We start from the raw sequence: 21377 nt of genomic DNA on the forward strand, positions 1-21377 counted from the left end.
TCCTAGTCTCTGATAAAACAGACTTTAAACCATCAAAGATCAAAAGAGACAAAGAAGGCCATTACATAATGGTAAAGGGATCAATTCATCAGGAAGAGCTAACTATCCTAAATATATATGCACCCAATACAGGAGCACCCAGATTCATAAAGCAAGTCCTTAGAGACTTACAAAGAGACTTAGACTCCCATACAATAATAATGGGAGACTTTAACACCCCACTGTCAACATTAGACAGATCAACGAGACAGAAAGTTAACAAGGATATCCAGGAATTGAATTCAACTCTGCACCAAGCGGACCTCATAGATATCTACAGAACTCTCCACCCCAAATCAACAGAATATACATTCTTCTCAGCACCACATCAAACTTATTCCAAAATTGACCACATAGTTGGAAGTAAAGCACTCCTCAGCAAATGTACAAGAACAGAAATAATAACAAACTGTCTCTCAGACCACAGTGCAATCAAACTAGAACTCAGGACCAAGAAACTCAATCAAAACTGCTCAACTACATGGAAACTGAACAACCTGCTCCTGAAGGACTACTGGGTACATAACGAAATGAAGGCAGAAATAAAGATGTTCTTTGAAAACAATGAGAACAAAGATACAACATACCAGAATCTCTGGGACACATTTAAAGCAGTGTGTAGAGGGAAATTTATAGCACTAAATGCCCACAAGAGAAAGCAGGAAAGATCTAAAATTGACACCCTAACATCACAATTAAAAGAACTAGAGAAGCAAGAGCAAACACATTCAAAAGCTAGCAGAAGGCAAGAAATAACTAAGATCAGAGCAGAACTGAAGGAGATAGAGACACAAAAAATCCTCCAAAAAATCAATGAATCCAGGAGCTGGTTTTTTGAAAAGATCAAGAAAACTGATAGACCGCTAGCAAGACTAATAAAGAAGAAAAGAGAGAAGAAACAAATAGACGCAATAAAAAATGATAAAGGGAATATCACCACCGACCCCACAGAAATACAAACTACCATCAGAAAATACTGTTAACACCTCTACGCAAATAAACTAGAAAACCTAGAAGAAATGGATAATTTCCTGGACACCTACACTCTCCCAAGACTAAACCAGGAGGAAGTTGAATCCCTGAATAGACCAATAACAGGCTGTGAAATTGAGGCAATAATTAATACCCTATCAACCAAAAAAAGTCCAGGACCAGACAGGTTCACAGCCGAATTCTACCAGCGGTACAAGGAGGAGCTGGTACCATTCCTTCTGAAACTATTCCAATCAATAGAAAAAGAGGGAATCCTCCCTAACTCATTTTATGAGGCCAACATCATCCTGATACCAAAGCCTGGCAGAGACACAACAAAAAAAGAGAATTTTAGACCAATATCCCTGATGAACATCGATGCAAAAATCCTCAGTAAAATATTGGCAAACCGAATCCAGCAGCACATCAAAAAGCTTATCCACCATGATCAAGTGGGCTTCATGCCTGGATGCAAGGCTGGTTCAACATATGCAAATCAATAAATGCAATCCAGCATATAAACAGAACCAAAGAAAAAAACCACATGATTATCTCAATAGATGCAGAAAAGGCCTTTGACAAAATTCAACAGCCCTTCATGCTAAAAACTCTTAATAAATTCGGTATTGATGGAATGTATCTCAAAATAATAAGAGCTATTTATGACAAATCCACAGTCAATATCATACTGAATGGGCAAAAACTGGAAGCATTCCCTTTGAAAACTGGCACAAAACAGGGATGCCCTCTCTCACCACTCCTATTCAACATAGTGTTGGAAGTTCTGGCTAGGGCAATCAGTCAAGAGAAAGAAATCAAGGGTATTCAGTTAGGAAAAGAAGAAGTCAAATTGTCCCTGTTTGCAGATGACATGATTGTATATTTAGAAAACCCCATCATCTCAGCCCAAAATCTCCTTAAGCTGGTAAGCAACTTCAGCAAAGTCTCAGGATACAAAATTAATGTGCAAAAATCACAAGCATTCTTACACACCAGTAACAGACAAACAGAGAGCCAAATCATGAATGAACTCCCATTCACAATAGCTTCAAAGAGAATAAAATACCTAGGAATCCAACTTACAAGGGATGTAAAGGACCTCTTCAAGGAGAACTACAAACCACTGCTCAGTGAAATAAAAGAGGACACAAACAAATGGAAGAACATACCATGCTCGTGGATAGGAAGAATCAATATTGTGAAAATGGCCATACTGCCCAAGGTAATTTACAAATTCAATGCCATCCCCATCAAGCTACCAATGACTTTCTTCACAGAATTGGAAAAAACTGCTTTAAAGTTCATATGGAACCAAAAAAGAGCCCGCATTGCCAAGACAATCCTAAGTCAAAAGAACAAAGCTGGAGGCATCATGCTACCTGACTTCAAACTACACTACAAGGCTACAGTAACCAAAACAGCATGGTACTGGTACCAAAACAGAGATATAGACCAATGGAACAGAACAGAGCCCTCAGAAATAACACCACACATCTACAGCCATCTGATCTTTGACAAACCTGACAAAAACAAGAAATGGGGAAAGGATTTCCTAGTTAATAAATGGTGTTGGGAAAATTGGCTAGCCATAAGTAGAAAGCTGATACTGGATCCTTTCCTTACTCTTTATATGAAAATTCAAGATGGATTAGGGACTTAAATGTTAGACCTAAAACCATAAAAACCCTAGAAGAAAACCTAGATAATACCATTCAGGACATAGCCATGGGCAAGGACTTCATGTCTAAAACACCAAAAGCAACGGCAACAGAAGCCAAAATTGACAAATGGGATCTAATTAAACTAAAGAGCTTCTGCACAGCAAAAGAAACTACCATCAGAGTGAACAGGCAACCTACAGAATGGGAGAAAATTTTTGCAATCTACTCATCTGACAAAGGGCTAATACCCAGAACCTGCAAAGAACTCAAACAAATTCACAAGAAAAAACCAAACAACCCCATCAAAAAGTGGGCAAAGGATATGAACAGACACTTCTCAAAAGAAGACATTCATACAGCCAACAGACACATGAAAAAATGCTCATCATCACTGGCCATCAGAGAAATGCAAATCAAAATCACAACGAGATACCATCTCACACCAGTTAGAATGGCAATAATTAAAAAGTCAGGAAACAACAGGTGCTGGAGAGGAAACAGGAACACTATTACACTGTTGGTGGGATTGTAAACTAGTTCAACCATTGTGGAAAACAGTGTGGTGATTCCTCAAGGTTCTAGAACTAGAAATACCATATGACCCAGCCATCCCATTACTGGGGATATACCCAAAGGATTATAAATCATGCTGCTATAAAGACACATGCACATGTATGTTTACTGCAGCACTATTCACAATAGCAAAGACTTGGAATCAACCCAAATGTCCATCAGTGACAGACTGGATTAAGAAAATGTGGCACATATACACCATGGAATACTATGCAGCCATAAAAAAGGATGAGTTTGTGTCCTTTGTAGGGACATGGATGCAGCTGGAAACCATCATTCTCAGCAAACTATCGCAAGAACAGAAAACCAAACACTGCATGTTCTCACTCATAGGTGGGAATTGAACAATGAGATCACTTGGACTCAGGAAGGGGAACATCACACACCGGGGCCTATTGTGGGGAGCGGGGAGTTGGGGGATGGCACTGGGAGTTATGCCTGATGTAAATGATGAGTTGATGGGTGCTGACGAGTTGATGGGTGCAGCACACCAACATGGCACATGTATACATATGTAACAAACCTGCATGTTGTGCACATGTACCCTAGAACTTAAAGTATATTTAAAAAAAAAATCCTGAAGCATGTGAACATTGCATAAACACGAGCTAAAAGAAATCCTCCCAGTGTGAATCCTCCCACTGTGCCACACCATGCTCACCACCTGACTTGCACAGCATGGTTTAGGAGATAAGGGGACAGAAAAGAAACCCTTTCCATCAGCAGGATGAGCTAGGAGACTTTCTTCAAATATGGTTCTTAGGAGTGTCAGATGCTGAGACCTGGCTTGCCCAATGAGCCAAGCCCCAAAAATTGCATTTTACACATGGGAAAAGGCAAGCTATTCTCAGAGAGACTTGAGATTTAGAAGATAATGACATAAATCACAGGAAAAATAACATGGAAGAAAATTCTGAGATAGGTCACATTTGGAGAGGCCACATTGCAGAAGACAAGAGAAAAGCTAAGTGCGTAGGTTAAGAAAACAGAGCAAGAAATGTCAAAGAACAATCTGAACATATCTTTGAAAAGTCACTATAAAAATCTCTCAAAGCAGACAGTGAAGCCTGAATTTCCTTCTGGAGAAAGGTAACATAGGTAAGATTCCCTTTACTACCTTGATTAAGGAAGCAATCACTTTAAACATTTTGCAACCTGTAGTTACCAAATCATGGACAGTCTGTGATACATGGAATAATCAAATGGGCCACAAACTAGTGAAGAATGCTCAGGTCGATGCACCTGAGCCAGTGGTCAGGAGAGCAGTGGAAAAGGAAGCAACCTCACAAGTTTGGAACTTATGCCCTTGGGGGTGGGCAGGTTACAGGGCGAAGGAAGGGAGTCGGGGCATGTCTATCGTCACATCTGCAGCACCAGTGTAATCGTGCATATCTCTCAGGGTAGAGATGATGTGCAAATACTGTGATTTACATCCAGCACCTAGTGAGGTACCTGAGCTATGTGAAAGAGCATACTTTGGCTTTGCATTATCATAATTGTCAACTTCATCATCATTGTCATGACTATCATCAATTTTCTCCTCAATAAATTTGAGACATTACACCTTTGGGAGCCACAAAAGGGGTTATCACTACCATCATCATTTTGTTTTCTTTATTTTTTAAAGCAACTGGAACCTCATAGTCACTATCTCTAATTTGAAATATTCTAGCCACTAGGGTACATGCTTATGTGCTGACACCATTAATTTAAATTTGAGAAGTCAGGCCCAGCACGGTGGCTCATGCCTTTAATCCCAGCTCTCTGGGATTCCTTGAGCCCAGAAGTTCCAGATCAGCCCGAACAACATGGCAAAACCCCATGTCTACTAACAAAACAAAAAACTAGCCAGGTGTGGTGGAGCATGACTGTGGTACCAGCTACTCAGGAGGCTGAGGTGGGAGGATCGCTTGAGCCCAGGAGGTTGAGGCTGCAGTAAACTGTGATGGTACCACTACACTCCAGCCTGGGCAACAAATGAGACCCTATCTGAAATTAATTAATTAATTTGTGAAATTAAAACTGGGGTAAGATGTGTCTTCATGAGAAATTATTGTTAGATATTTTGTGGGAATGTAAGGTTATACTCTCTTGATAAGCCAGTGTTTTGAATAAAGAATCTAATTTCCTTCTAAATGATTTAAAATTATTTTATTTCTATGTATATAATTTTTAAAAATTACTCAAACTACAGACTTCTTAGATAATACTTTGAATTGATTGATAAAGATGAGAGAAGTAAAAGCAAGTATGTTTAGTAAAACTCTGCAGTTAAAACCTATCCCTTCCTTGACAAATAGGAATATGAAATTAGTAATGTCTGGATCTAAAATAACTAGATAACATAAGAATATGGACCTTGAGAACTAATAAAGCAAGTAAATAAAAGTCATTTAGTCTGAGAAGTGAATGCAAACCAAAAAATGAGTATCTCTCAAGGAAAGCATCCACTAATTTTATAAGTCACTAAAGGATTAAACATATCAAACAGAAAAAGATCCCCTTGCACTGCCAAGAAAACAATCCTCTGAGCCGTGGGTGATGGTTAGAGCCGGTTAGCTAATCTGAGGTCACCAAAACCTCACTATTAGAACCGACAGGTCTCAATCCACAGCCTGCCTAGGGCCCAGCTCACCCACTGATTCTACACCTGCAGAATAAAGAGGCATTTACGCAGATAGATGAGTAGGGGATTCAGTTCACCTGTGAAGAACCTGCACGGTTTTACAGAAAGATATCCTTTGCTCATCGCTCTGTAGGCCTGCAATTGTAGTGTCTATAGAAAGGTGGCAAAATTCAACTGGGGAGCATGGAATCATAGAGTCACCAGTGGAACATTTTACCTGCCTCTTAATTTTACTCTATTCTCTCCTGGATAATAATAATCTGGGGAGAGCTGTGCTCAAAATTTTCTCCAACTTCCCTTGTCACATCTGTGTGAAGAATCAGAAGGGTCACAATCATGTAGACAAGACCAAGTTCTTTCCTTCTGATACCAAGATCAAATTAGTCCAAGCCCACTGCATACTTTGTAATGTCTACTCTGGGGCGAGAAGTTTCCTAGTGCCTCCCCTGAGCTCACAGTGGCTCTGCGTATCCTCTCCCTGCAATGTGCGACAGGCACCTGCAGCCTTAGGTCTGTTCTCCACTTGGAGCATGTGCTTTCCAGGTAGTATTGGTCATGCATGTTGTGATTTCCATTCTCCCATTTTCACGTTTCCAGCTCTCTCTCAGTTTAAACAAGATATTAAAATATTTCTTATGGCCATGAGTGAAGAGAGCAAATCCAGTTGGAAATGATGTCTTTCCGTTTTCTAAGAATTCCTACAGTGTCCCTAAATGTGATATAAATGTGCAGACCTGCAGGTCAATGGCCTAGACCCTGCAGAAGATGGAGCACACATCTCAAGGAGCTGAAAACCTTTTGGATTCTATGACTGAAGCACTGAGAAATCTAATCCTTGAGCCCTCCAGGGCAACAAAAGAGAAATACATCACCATGGATCACTGCAGTGTAACCAAAGGGTTCCCTGGTAGTACAGGGACCCCCAGGCTTCAGATGTGATCATTCCATGAAAGCAAAAATGTTAGACAATTTGATCTTGAACAACTCTCAACCTTCTATATTTTACTAAATTCATTTTTTTTCTTTTTGAGACAGAGTCCACTCTGTTGCGCAGGCTGGAGTGCAGTGGCATGATCTTGGCTTACTCCAAACTCTGCCTTCCCAGGCTCAAGTGATCCTCTTGCCTCAGCCGCCTGAGTAGCTGAGATCACAGGAACACAACACTATGCCAACCTGATTTTTTGAGTTTCTGTAGAGATGGAGTCTCACTATATTACCCAGACTGGTCTCAAACTCCTGAGCTCAAGCCATCCTCCTGGCTCAGCCTCCCAAAGTGCTGGGATTACAGCATGAGCCACTGCACACAGCCCAATTTTACCAAATTCATTAGGAAGGGAATGAGAAAAGAGATGAAAATTTCTGTCTATTCAAACAAGTTTAAATAGAAGTGAAATGCCCAGAAAAATACATTATTAAGGAGTTAGCTAGGCTAAATACAGACCATGGAGACTCTTGGCTCAATAAAAAGTGCCATCTGCCATCACTTGTCTATTAGTGTGAGCTGACCCAGGCCAAGGCATGTGGGATTCACTGCCCAGGTCTGCTCTCACTGCCCCTGATCAGGAATAAAAGGCACTTGATCTGTGGCTGCCAATCAGACAGGCTGAGCAGCAGGTGGAAGGACTTGTGGGGTCATAACCACACATGCCCAGCAGCAAAGTGTTGTCTTCCCACAGGGGTAGAGAGGCCCCATCTAGCAGACACAGCAGCCAGCGAAGTTCAGCTTTTCATCAACCAGTGATTTGGTACCACGTAATTAAATGCCATCAAAATGGATGTCAGCAAAATGTAGGATTAGGAATTTCCAAGCTATTATTCCCCAGGGAAGCAATGAAAAAATTAAGCAGAAACTATCTGAAACAATTCTGTCTGAGCTCTAGAAAACAGTCTACACCTGATTACAGCAAACAGGTGAATACCCAATAAAAAACAAAACCATTTTGAAAATCGTAAGAAAGTTTTGTGGCATTTTTTCTCACCTTACCCCATCCCTTTTCTAGCATGGCAGCAGTCTTGGTCTTGAAGTGGCAACAATCCAGATAATTATTTTCCTTGAACCAGAAGAAGCAGAGTAGATCTTATTTGCAAACCACTGTGAACATCTACTGTAAGCTGTCTGTTGGATACTTGAAACATTTATGCAAGGTGTTCCTATCTGGTTTGCCCAACTTGGAACTTAGGCAGGAAATACAGTGAATGCTCATTAAAAGTGGCTAGTTAACTACAGACTTATAGAAGCCTGAGGCAAAAGGTTACAAACGGAGACACAAAATATACCATACAAAAGCATGGAGCAGAAGCTGTTATGTGATTCACTGGGAAATTAGAATGTTCAAAAGCAGTCAAGTATATAAGGGAATTTAGAAAGCCATAGGCAGGCCGAGGTAAGATGCATGCTCAAAAAAGTCTTGTGAAGACCGTAAGCTTTCACCCCAGGCTCAGGGCAAGGCTAGCTAAATGCTGAAGGATTGTCCCAGCACAGAGACAATCTGCAAAGACTGGGAGAGTTCCTAGCATTCAAGAAAATCTCTGTCAAACCAGTAGATGCATATCAACTATAGGAACAGACATTACAGATAATATGTGACAAGCAATCATCTTTGTAAACATAGTCAGGAAAAGTCTCAAAAGTAAAGGACTACTACAGCATTCAACAATTGTAAAGGGAGGAAAAAAACCCTGGGAAAGTAGAAGAATCAGACTTCACATAGATATCACATCATAATAATCAAAAGCTTAATTTTAAATTAAAAAAGCCACACAAAAAATACAGCATAACACAGCCCCTTCAAAGAAAAAACAAAAAAGCTAAAGAACCCATCCTTGAGAAAGTCCAGAATCAGGCTTACTAGATAAGGACTTTAAAACACCTATCTTAAAGGTGTACTAATAGCTAAGGGAGAAGACAAACAAAACTAAGAGAAATCAGAAGAAGGATATATGAACAAAATGATGCCAGAAATAAGTTTCTCATCAAACTTCCTTGTTCTTTCTGGTTTTGTAAACAGCCCTTCCCACCTAATTGGTAACAGGAACAGCCTCTCCCTTCCCACTTAATTGGCTGTATTCAATTTCAAACAATAGCCAGTCGGGTTAGTTTAGATTGTGCAGTGCGACTCCAGTTACTGGGGAAAGGACACAGAAACATGAGCTGCGTTAGGGATAAAAACCCCTGCACCACCCTGCTCGGTGTGCTCTTGCAATTGCATCAGATGCAAGCAGCACCCTTCTGCAGAAGTAAAATTGCCTTGCTGAAGAATTTTTGGTCTAAGTGCTGGCTCTTCTTTGTGGCACCAAACACCTGTTTCCAACAATTTGGGGGCTTGTCTGGGATCCCATTCTCCTCCAGGGAAGGATCTCCGATCATCTCTCATGAGGAGACACATCCTGCTGCCTTGTTGCAGTTGCCTCAGGAGTAAGGGATTGAAACCCACCTGGCATGACGAATAAACCTGGACTCTCAGCAACACGGGAAAAAAAGAAGTCTACAAATAAATACCGTGGCAACCAGGTAACAGTGCACAGACCAAGGTAAGAAAATCTGTGGGGGCAGTGAAGTATTTCCTTGGTGGTCGGGACATCCTGGAGGTGAAAGTGTGTAAATGAGATGCACAATTAAGTGTGAAGTGAGTGTGGAGTCTGGATCCATGGTTCCGTGGTCACCTCATACAGCTTAAGACAGCCTTCCTGTCATGGGGTTTATACTGACCTGGCAATGCTAAGAGGGACCTAAATTCCATGAGGGAAGTGGCCAGAGAAGGATGAAGTGAAAGCAAAGGAGTGCAATAAAAATCCAGTATGCGGGCTTGAGCCTCTAGAGAAAGGGTGCAAGAAATCTGTATTAGGAGAGGCTGAGCTCTGCTGACTCAGGGAAACTCAGGAAACACCTAAAACTTCCAGGATAGGAAATACCACCAGAAAGATAGAAAATAAAAAGGACAAGACAGACAATAAAGTTTCCTCTAATGCCCCTGAGGTCTCATGTTAAACTACTGGCGGGATAATGAAATGACCAAGCACAAGAAAAAGCGACAAATAATAAAATATTGTTTTATTTGGACCCAAGAACCTATCCTCAAACCCTCAGTTTTTTGGCCAAAGTTGGGTCCAATGAAGACTGGGTTTGTCAACTTTTAATAGAATATGTCAATAACAAAAGTCCTGTCTCCCAGGAGGAAAAAGACTATGCCCTGTGTTGGTGGCAAGGGCTTGTCCTCCCCTATACCCTAAAAGCTACAGGAGACAAGCCAGAAACTACTTCCCCTCAGGAAATTAAGATCCCTAACCCCAAAAAAGTCCACCAACACATGGACCCTTTAGACCACCTTGCCTGCCAAAAACATCTAACTTCCCTCCCCGTCAAGAAAATGCAACTGCCCCAAGCCCTTCTCTTTCTCATGTTGTTTCCTCCCCCACCTTATAATCCTGACTTTTGGGGCAGTCCCCAGCCTGAATGCCCTCCCCTAGGAAGACTTCAATGTGAGATAGAGCAATGTAAAAAAGATATCCAAAACTTCCCCTTCCTCACTACCTCCAGAGAATCTCCTCCAACCCTTTTTTCCTTAAGGGAAGTGCCTCTAGGAGGAGGGGGTATTGACTTTGTAAACACCCCCTTAACCAGCTCGGAAGTCCAAAACGTAAAAAGAGAGCTCAACCCACTCTTAAATGATCCCTATGGAGTGGCAGATCAAATTGATCAATTCCTAGGACCCCAGTTGTATACTTGGGTTAAGTTAATGTCCATCCTAAGCACCTTTTTTGGGGGGGAGGAAAGAAGCATGATCTGCAGGGCCAGTATGATGGTTTGGGAACGTGAGCACCCCGCCCCTCCCCTGGTCAAAGCATCCCAGCAGCTGAACAAAAGTTCCCTGCCGAAGATCCTCAATGGGATAGTAACAATATAGCCCATCAAGGAAATATGAGAGATCTCAGAGATATGGTAATTAGAGGGATTTGGGAATCAGTTCCTCAAACTCAAAATATTACCAAAGCCTTTAATATACAACAGGGAAAAGATGAAGGACCTATGGAATTCTTAGAGAGGCTTAAGGAGCAAATGAGGAAATATGCTGGCCTAGAATTAGAAGACTCCTGTGGATAAGGGATGTTAAAGCTCCATTTGGTCACCAATAGTTGGCTGGACATTACAAAAATACTACAAAAATTAGAGAACTGGAAAGATCGACTTACAGAGGAGTTTTTAAGGGAGGCTCAAAAAGCATATGTACGAAGGGATTAAAAAAAAAAAGCAGAAACAAAAGGCAAAATTTCTGCTGTCCACCCTACAACAAAGCACCCAAGGGGCCAAAACCTGTAAAGAACTTAAGCCTCCACTCGCCAGGTCATATAAAGGGTACAAAAGAGCAAAGCTAGGGAACTCAAAATTACTGAGAGAAAGAGGGCAAAATAAATGTTCCAAATGTGGAAGAACAGGACACTTCCAAAGAGAATGCCCTGAATGGGAAAAGGAAAATAAAGTCACCCCACTTATGGCATTCAAGGAAGACTAGAGAGTCAGCGGCTCTGTCTCTTATTTCAAGTCCTACCCAGAGCCCTTGACAAATATAGAGGTGGGACCCAAACCCAAGCTTATTACTTTTTACATCGACTAACAGGCAGTTGACTCCTCTGTTCCTCTGTTTGTTATCCTCCATCTGGTGTAATTTGTTCACAAGAACTTCTTATCTCAGGAGTAAAAGGAGAAAAATTTAAAGCAAAAATCTTAAAGGAAACAGAGGTCAAATATAAGAACCACTCAGCTAATATTAAATTTCTGTTAATTCCAGAGGCAGGAACAAATTTATTAGGGAGAGATTTAATGCTAAAATTAGGCTTAGGCCTCTATATTAATCAAGGAAAATTTCTCACATCTGTAAACTTACCACCACAGATGAAGAACATATTCATCCTGACATATGGTCAAAAGAAGGAAATTAAGGAAAGCTACGGGTTCCTCCAGTGCATGTCAAATTAAAAACTCCCAGAGAAGTAATACAAAGAAAACAATACCTTATTCCTTTAAAAGCCAGGATATGTTTAAAACCCGTAATTGAAAGCCTTTTCCATGACAAACTCCTTGAACCCTGTATGTCCCCTTATAACACTCCAATACTGCCTGTATAGAAGCCAGATGGGTCATACTGGTTAGTGCAAGACCTCCGGGCTATTAATCAAACAGTTCGAAACACCCACCCTGTTGTTCTTAATTCTTACACTATTATTGGTAGAAGTCCACGTAACCACCAATGGTTCACAGTAATAGATTTAAAAGATGCCTTTTGGGCTCGTCCGTTAGCAGAGGACAGCTGGGACATGTTTGCCTTTGAATGGGAAGACCCCTACTCCAGTCAAAAACAGCAATACCGATGGACAGTTTTGTCCCCAAGGATTTACAGAATCACCAAACTCATTTGGTCAACTCCTAGAGCAAGTGATAAAAAACTTTTCCCTGCCCTCATCCATTTGCCTACTCCAAAACATGGATGACCCACTTATTTCAGGAGAGAACAAAGATTAAGTACAACATTTTCAATCAGCTTCCTAAATCATCTAAGAGAACAAGGGTTACAAGTCTTGAAGAGTAAACTCCAGTTTGTAGAACCTGAAGTAAAGTACCTAGGGCACTTAATTAGCAAAGGGAAATGGAAAATAGGGTTTGAATGGATTGAGGGTATCATATCCCTACCTCTACCAGAAATGAAACAAGAACTTAGAAAATTTGAGGGAGTGGTTGGATACTGTTGCCTATGGATTGAGTCATATGCTTTAGAAACAAAACCTTTATAATACCAAAAACTCACCCAAGAAGAGCCAGACTTCCTTCTATGGACCCTATCAGAAATACAACAAGTAGAAAAATTAAAACATTTATTAGTAACTGCCCTGGTTCTAGCTTCACCCTCCCTAGAACAGCCGTTCATTTTTTTGTCAATGTAAACAAAGGAGTAGCCTTAGGGGTACTCACTCAAAAACACAGGGGCCACCGGCAGCCCATAGCTTCTGTCAAAAATTATTGACCCAGTAATGAATGGCCCAAATGTGTCCAATCCATAGCACCAACTTGCTTGCTAACAGAGGAAAGCAGAAAAAAATAACCTTTGGGGGAAACCTCATCGTGACTACTCCTCACCAAGTCGGAACTATTCTTAACCAAAAGGCAAGAAGATGGCTTACTAACTCAAGAATTTTACAGTATGAGGCTATCTTATTAGGGAAGGATTATTTAACTTTACTGACAATTCACTTAACCTCACCGCCTTCCTAACAGAGAATCGAAACCCAGAGAACCTGGAACACAAATGTTTAGATCCAATCAGTTACCAAACAAAAATTAGGTTAGACCTAAGTGAAACCCCTTTCCAAACAAGGAGGCATCTTTTCATAGATGGTACTTCTCAGGTAGTTGAAGGAAAGAGGCATAATGGATACTCAGTAGCTGATGGGGAAACTCTCGCAGAAATAGAATCAGGAAGATTGCCAAATGACTGGTCTGCTCAAACATGCGAGCTATTTGTACTAAATCAGGCTTTAAAATGTCTACAAAACCAAGAAGGATCTACGCTGACTCCAAATATGCCTTTGGAGTAGTCCATACCTTTGGAAAAATCTGAACTGAACGGGGTGTCCTTAACGGTAAGGGCCAAAACCTGGTCCACAAAGAGTTAATAATACAAGTATTAGATAATCTACAGCTGCCAGAAGAGATAGCTGTTGTTCATGTCCCAGGAAGCCGGGGGAATAACCTTGCAGATCAAATGGCTAAGCAAGTTGCTTCTTCCCAGAAGGCACCCATTTTCCATCTAACCCCGCCTTCCCCCTCCAGCTGCAATCCCCACCTTTTCCCCTGCAGACCAAGAAAAACTAAAAAAATTAGGAGCTGAGGAAAGCCCAGAGGGAAAGTGGGTATTACCAGATGGAAGGGAAATGTTGTCTAAACCTCTCATGAGGGAAATGTTGTCACAACTTCATCAAGGAACCCACTGGGGTCCCCATGCTATGTGTGACACAGTCCTTAGGGTTTATGGGTGTATGGGGATCCAGACCCTTGCTAAGCAAATTACAGATAGTTGCATAGTGTGCAGAGAAACTAATAAGCAAACCTTAAAGAAGCAGCCTTTTGGAGGAAGAAATCCAGGGGTAAGGCCATTCCAAAGTATCCAAGTGGACTACACTGAAATGCTCCCAATAGGTCACCCCAAATATTTATTAGTAATAGTAGACTCTCTTACCCCCTGGGTAGAAGCCATCCCCTTCCCAAGTGCAACAGCCAGTAATGTAGTTAAAGCTCTGTTGGAACATATCATACCCAGGTTTGGAATAATAGAGAATATTGATTCAGACAACGGGACCACTTTACTACACTCATAATTAAAAGGCTAACCCAAGCACTAGAAATAAAGTGGGAATACCATACTCCCTGGCATCCACCTTCATCAGGAAGGGTAGAAATAATGAACCAGAGTCTAAAAAGAAAAAAAAAAGGCCGGGCGCGGTGGCTCATGCCTGTAATCCCAGCACTTTGGGAGGCCGAGGCGGGTGGATCACAAGGTCAGGAGATCGAGACCATCCTGGCAAACACGGTGAAACCCCGTCTCTACTAAAAATCTTAAAAAAAAATTAGCCGGGCATGGTGGCGGGTGCCTGTAGTCCCACCTTCTCGAGAGGCTGAGGCAGGAGAATGGTGTGAACCTGGGAGGCGGTGGAGCTTGCAGAGATCGTGCCACTGCACTCCAGCCTGGGTGACAGAGTGAGACTCCATCTTAAAAAAAAAAAAAAAAAAAAAAAGGAAAAAAAAACACCTCACCAAATTAATCTTGGAAACCTGGTTACCACGGACAAAATGCCTTCCCATTGCCTTACTAAGAATCTGAACTGCCCCTCGAAAAGACCTTGGCCTGTCCCCTTATGAAATGCTCTATGGGCTGCCTTCCCTAAATTCCACAACTGACCTTCCTACATTTGAAACAAAAGATCAGTTTCTTAACTATATATTTTGTCTGTCTTCCACTCTACCCTCCCTCAGGACTCAAGGCCTCCTAGCACAAACTCCACCCCTCAAATTCTCAGTTCACCAACACCAACCCAGAGATCACATATTTATCAAAAGCTGGAAAGAGGGAAAGCTCGAACCCACCTGAGAAGGACCTTATTTGGTGCTCCTAATGACTGAGACAGCAGTCCAGACCACTGAAAAGTGGTGGACCTATTATACCAGAGTCAAAAAAGTGTCGCTATCTCCAGAATCATTGACTGTCACTCCAGGAACAACAGCTTCAAAATTAACATTCAAGCGGGTTTAATCTATCTTTTTCTTCTCTCCTTAGCTACTCAAGGATATCTTATTATCAGTGTAACTCAATCACCCTTTCCCCAAATAGTTACATTTCATGCTTGTCTGGTCTTACCTTGTGGAGATCTCCAAAGTCAAAGACAGCTAGCCTCTGCAGAAAAATACTTCTGTCCCTCCAAGGAAGACATTAATACTAATTCTGTCTTGTGTGTGGTGGGAATCTTCAGAGGAAGAGTCGGGTAATTGGGAGTTATGTTCTCAGTGGTCAGATGTTCTATGGACTACTAAAAATCAGGGTTGGACCTCCTGACAGTGTTGCACTGCCCTAAAACCATACCTACACTTCACCAAAGGGACTACCCCCTATAATTGCCAATCTAACCACTGCAACCCAGTACTTATGTCTATTAATACCCTTACCTTCCCCATTCCCATACCTGCTTTAGAGTGATTTTACGGCTTAGGAGCAGATGTCGCTGGAGGGGATCCTATAGGCTTCTTTAAATTACATTTTGTTCCTTCTCCTTCGTCTCCCACCCCCTCCTCAATCCCACAAATTCAAACCATTTCCTACCTCATACCCAACAACAAAACCAAAGTAACCGTAATACAAATCAAAAATTTAAAGCAAACTTTAGCCATTGAAACAGGGTACCAAGATGCAAATACCTCGCTGGAATGGCTTAAATATTCTGTCCGCACACTAAACAAAAGCGATTGTTACACTTGTGCAACAGGCAGGCCAGAAACCCAGATTGTCTCCTTTCCTCTGACCAACAGGGCATGGACTGTATGGTAGCCCTCTTCCAAAACCCCACAGCTTGGGGGCACTAAGGCACGTCTAACCCTCTCGCTGCTATTCCCAGAAGTTAAAAGCCCTGCAGGTCAACCCCTGAGGGCCATTCGGCCTCCAGCTACAAATGTCAATTTCACCTCGTGTCTCTCATGGCAGGGGGAAAACTTGGCATTCCTTGGAAGCTTAACAGGGTGCAGCACACCTAAGCCTTTTCAAGAGCTAACCAATCAGTCTGCCCTTGTTCATCCCTGAGCAGACGTATGATGGTATTGCAGTGGACCACTATTGGGTACTCTGCCAAGTAACTGGAGCAGCACTTGTGCTGTAATCAAATTGGCCATCCCTTTCACCCTGGCATTTCATCAACCAGAAGGACAATTGCAGAAAAAGAAGTGTTCCTCATGGGTCTTTTGACCCTCATGTTTTTATAGATGCTATCAGAGTTCCCTGACGGGTGCCCAATGAATTTAAAGCCCGAAATAAAATGACCACAGGATTTGAATCTGTATTATTCTGGTGGTCAAATACAAACAAAAATGTAGACTGGATAAATTACATTTACTATAATCAACAGTGGTTTGTCAGTTCCACAAGAGATGCCATTAAAGGAATAGCTGAGAAATTAGACCCCACCAGCCAAATGGCTTAGGGAAACAGGGTAGCCCTTGACATGATATTGGCTGAAAAAGGTGGAGTCTGTGTCATGATTGGAGTCCAATGTTGCACTTTTATCCCTGTTAACACAGCCTCTAATGGAACAATTACAAAAGCATTACAGGGCCTTATAAATGAATTAGCTGCAAATTCCAGAATAAATGGCCCCTTTTCAAGTCTCATGGAAAAATGGTTTGGAAAATGGAACTGACTCATGACCTCAACATTTACTTCTCTAACAGTTATTACAGGTGTACTCATTCTTGTAGGTTGCTGTATTATACCTTCTATTCGTGGGTTGGTGCAAAGGCTTATTATAGAAATAGCTCTTAACTAAAACCTCCCTCAATTCTTCTCCACCCTATTCAGATAAACTCCTGCTTCTAGATCACCAAGAGGAACAACAAAGTCAAATTATGTTAGAAAAATTTGAAGCGGAAAAACTATAAAGACAAGAGGGGGAAAACTGTCAGAAACAATAAGTTCCTCTCCAAACTTCCTTGTTCTTTCTGGTTTGGTAAACAACCCTTCCCACCTAATTGGTAATAGGAACAGTGTTTCCCTTCCTGCCTAATTGGCTCTATTCGATTTCAAATAATAGCCAACTGGGTTACTTTAGATTGTGTGGTATAACTGTAGTTACCGGGGAAAGGACACAGAAACATGAGCTGTGTTAGGGATAAAAACCCCTGACCTACCCACCTTGGTGTGCTCTTGCAATTGCTTCAGATGCAAGTAGCACCCTTCTGCAGAAGTAAAGTTGCCTTGCTGAGGAATTTTTGGTCTAAGTGCTGGTGGCACCCAACACCTCTTTCCAACAATGAGAATATCAACAAATAGAAAATATAACAAAGAACCAAACAGAAATGAAGATAAAGATACAATAATGAAAATAATAAAGCCATTGGAAGTGTTTGACATATTATTTGATTCCATTCTTCCTAAATATGATTTCAATCTTCTTAAATGTATTAAGTCCTGTTTTGTGGCCTATCCCGGAGATATGTGATGTGATCTATCCTGGAGAATGTTCTGTGTGCACTTGAGAAGATTACATATTTTTCTTCTGTTAATTGAAAAATTCTGTATATACCTATTAGATCAATTTAGTTCAAGTCCACTATTTTGTTATTGATTTTTTACCTGGATTTTCTGTTTTTTATTGAAAGTAGGGTACTGAATTATTCTACCATTACACTATTGCTGTCCATTTCTCCTTTTAGATATTTTGATATTTGTTCTATATACTTAGGTAGTCTAATATTAGGTGCATTCACCCTTTTAACATTATGTAATGACTTTGTCTCCAGGGACGGTTTTTGACTTAAATTCTAATTTGTGCTACATAAGAATAGCCACTACTGCTTTCTTTTGAGTGCTATTTACATGGGATATCTGTTTTCAACCCTTCACTGCCAGCCTATGTGTGTCCTTGAATCTAGTATTTACTATTGCCATTTTGTTAACTGTTTTCTATTTGTCTTATAGTTCTTTTGACCTTCTTTTTCTCTCTTGCTCTCTTCCCTAGTGTTTTTTCTTCTTTTTATATTTGAGACAGGAAATTAAAGAAAGGAAAATCAAATTAAACTAAAAGAGAAAAACAAGTTTTCCTGTATTGGGCTGTCTCATCCCAAAAAGCAGTAATAGACACAGCCCAGGCCCAGGAAAGGTCCTGATAACACTATCTAAGAAGCCAAGACCCAAAAGGAATGTGCTTGCACACGTATGTTTATTGTGGCACTATTCACAATAGCAAAGACTTGGAATCAACCCAAATGTCCATCAGTGACAGACTGGATTAAGAAAATGTGGCACATATACACCATGGAATACTATGCAGCTATAAAAAAGGATGAGTTTGTGTCCTTTGTAGGGACATGGATGCAGCTGGAAACCATCATTCTTAGCAAACTATCACAAGAGCAGAAAACCAAACACCGCATGTTCTCACTCATAGGTGGGAACTGAACAATGAGATCACTTGGACTCGGGAAGGGGAACATCACACACCGGGGCCTATCATGGGGAGGGGGGAGGGGGGAGGGATTGCATTGGGAGTTATACCTGATGTAAATGACGAGTTGATGGGTGCTGACGAGTTGATGGGTGCAGCACAGCAACATGGCACAAGTATACACATGTAACAAACCTGCACGTTATACACATGTACCCTAGAACTTAAAGTATAATAATAATAAAAAATAAATTAAAAAAAAAAAAGGAATGTGCTCTGGAGACTCTCCCAGCATTTCCCAACATAAGGATAAGAAAAACAAAATTCCTCTTTTAGCCTTTTACCCCTTCCCCATAAATATTTTGCAGGTTCTGTAAGTTCCTGTTTCTCCTTTGATGCAGCTGCAACGTCACAAGCTATGCTAGAGATTACGAGACCTGTCACTGTTTAATTAACTCTCTTTGTTCTGCTTCTGTAAGCTTGCTTATAAAAATCAAGCCCCGTCTTTGTTCTAGGCTCAGGTTTTTGGATGCGAAAAAACTTGGATCCACTGAGCCAGTGAACACCTTAATAAAAACCCTCCTATAACACCCATTTGGTCTCTCAGGTCCTTTCATTCCTGCAACATATCAATACGTTTTTATTCCTTCTCTTTTCTTCCTGTGTAACTTTTGTAAGTATTTTCTTTGTGGTTACCAAAGGTAACAGTAAATCATTCTTCACCAGTAATTACATTAAATGTTAATGGACTAAGCTCCCCAGTAAAAAGATACAGAGTGGCTTAATGGATTTTTTTAAAAAGCATGATCCAACTATACATTGTCTACAAGAGACTCTATTTATTTATTTATTTACAGATGGTCTCACTTTGTTGCCCAGGCTGAAGTGCAGTTACATGATCATGGCTCACTATAGCCTTGAATTCCTGGGCTCAAGTGATCCTCCTGCCTTGGCCTCCCAAAATTCTGGGATTACGGGCATGAGCCACCATGCCCAGTCAAGAAACTCACTTTAGATCCAAAAACACATAGGCTGACAGTGATGCAAATGGTAACAAAAAGAAAGGAGTGGCTAGTCTTATGTCAGACAAAATAGACTGTACACCAAATTGCCTCTAGAGACGAAATCATTATATTATGACAAAAGGATCAATTCAACAATTTACAGCTGTAAAAGCTGGCATTACGAGGTAATGGTCCAGAGTTTCCCTGGGAAATGTTCCCACAGGCATCCAACAGCCTCTCTGCCACTGCCACTTGGTATGGGGAAGAAACAAAGAGCCTCAGGGCTACACCTGAGCTTACAGCACACCATAGTCACCATAGAGAGAAGAGACCAGTCTCTCCTCCTAGTGAGCCTTTGACCCCATGCTCTCCAACAAGCAGCATCCTAAGCACATGCCAGCAGTGCAGCTGCACCACCCCACTGGCTGAATACTCTCAGTAACAGTGACTCCACATTTCTTGGAGGTGGAGCCACCAGGGACAACCAAAAGCCTTTCTGCCACTGCTTCTGCAGTATTACCCCACTGCCCTTGGACCAAAGAAGGAACAAAGACCCAAAGTGCCTTATCCACACCTCCAACAAGCTGCAGTTGACCCAAGGAGAGGAGACTGGTCCATTTCCCACAGGTCTCCCCCTACAGCTCATCATCAGACAGGGAAAACCCCCAGCTTAGGCCCACAACATAGACCCCTGATCCTGGGCTGATTTCTAACCTGCATCTCTCTGGGGTGGGGACCCAGGAGTCGAGCAAAAGACCCTTGGCCACAACTACTACTAAGGTCCCTTGCTCTGCTGCCTCCAAGTTGGGGAAGAAACATAAACCCTGAGATCACCTCAGAGCTGTAGGGGGCAGCCTGGGAGTGCAAAGCCACAATCTATAGCCAGCACTCAAGTGGGAGAGGAGCTCACACTTTCAGAGCATTGAGATACAAGAGCATGGCTGTAACTGTGAGGAAATATAGGGGAGGCATATGATTGAACAGAAGCCTAAACCTACTGGATCACACCCCAAAGCTTCGACACCAAAATACCTCACTGACGTACCACACTATGAAACAAAAGACAAAAAGTCACCTACAAATAAAGATCCTGCACAATACCTCAGCTCTGCAAAAACATCCAGAATAGAAGTTTCTTGAGTGTACTCAATCAACACTGCACTCAAAGGAACACCCACATGCAAGGATGGGAAAGAACCAGTTCAAGAACCCCAGCAACTCCAATGGCCAGAGTGTATTTTGTTCTCCAAACAACCGCCCAAGTTCTTCAGCAAGAGTTCTTAATTAGGCTAAGCTGGCCGAAATTAAAGAAATAGAATTCAGAATATGGATAGGAATAAAGATTGAGATGCGGGAGAATAGCAAACCAAATCCAAAGAAACTAAGAATCACAACAAAAGGATACAGGAGTTGACAGATAAAATAACCAGTAGAAAAAAGAACTTAACTGATCTGATAGAGCTGAAAAACACACTGCAAGAATTCCACAATGCAATCACAAGTGTTAATGGCAGAATAGACCAAGCTGAGGAAAGAATCCCAAAACTCAAAGACTGGCTGTCTGAAATAAGATAGACAAAAATTTTTAAAAAAGGGAATGAACGAAATCTCTGAGAAATATGGAATTATTTAAAGAGACCAGATCTGTAAAAAAGAAAACAAACCTTAGAAAACATATTTCAGAATATTGTCCATGAAAACTTCCTAACCTTGCTAGAAAGGCCAACAGTCAAATTCAGGAAATACAGAGAACCCCTGTAAGACTTTTACACAAGATGATCACCCCAAGACACATAATCATCATATTTT

The sequence above is a fragment of the Theropithecus gelada genome, chromosome 2, assembly GCF_003255815.1.
Source record: "Theropithecus gelada isolate Dixy chromosome 2, Tgel_1.0, whole genome shotgun sequence".
Taxonomy (NCBI): domain Eukaryota; kingdom Metazoa; phylum Chordata; class Mammalia; order Primates; family Cercopithecidae; genus Theropithecus; species Theropithecus gelada.